The sequence below is a fragment of the Bison bison genome, unplaced genomic scaffold (assembly GCF_000754665.1).
Source record: "Bison bison bison isolate TAMUID 2011002044 unplaced genomic scaffold, Bison_UMD1.0 scf7180017864452, whole genome shotgun sequence".
Taxonomy (NCBI): domain Eukaryota; kingdom Metazoa; phylum Chordata; class Mammalia; order Artiodactyla; family Bovidae; genus Bison; species Bison bison.
The window spans coordinates 166063-166354 of NW_011495014.1; the positions used below are offsets into that span (position 1 = coordinate 166063).

At 35.6% G+C, this 292-nt stretch overlaps 1 protein-coding gene across 3 annotated transcripts in view; it reads right to left on the reverse strand.

The window, feature by feature from the left end:
• NOSTRIN (nitric oxide synthase trafficking) overlaps positions 1–292 on the reverse strand; it is a 63298-nt gene that overhangs the window by 38636 nt on the left and 24370 nt on the right. The window lies entirely within an intron of this gene.

Sequence of the window (292 nt, forward strand, 5' to 3'; positions counted from 1 at the left end):
TCCGATTTTGCAATGACACTGCCATTGGGTGACATCTGCAAACAATAGTCAGATCTTTGTAACAAATTATCACTAATGGACTGTTTTATAAGAATACCAATATCTTTCCTCTCTTCCCCGAGAGAAGTAATTGACTTCATTTTCAACTGAATTAAAAAAAACTTGTGAACCAACATTTTTTTCAGCACCTGATGTGTTAATGTATTTACATATATTATCTCATTTAATATGCACTCCTGTACCCACCCTCCCCACACACACAAAGGAGCATGTCCTGTTACTCCATATAACA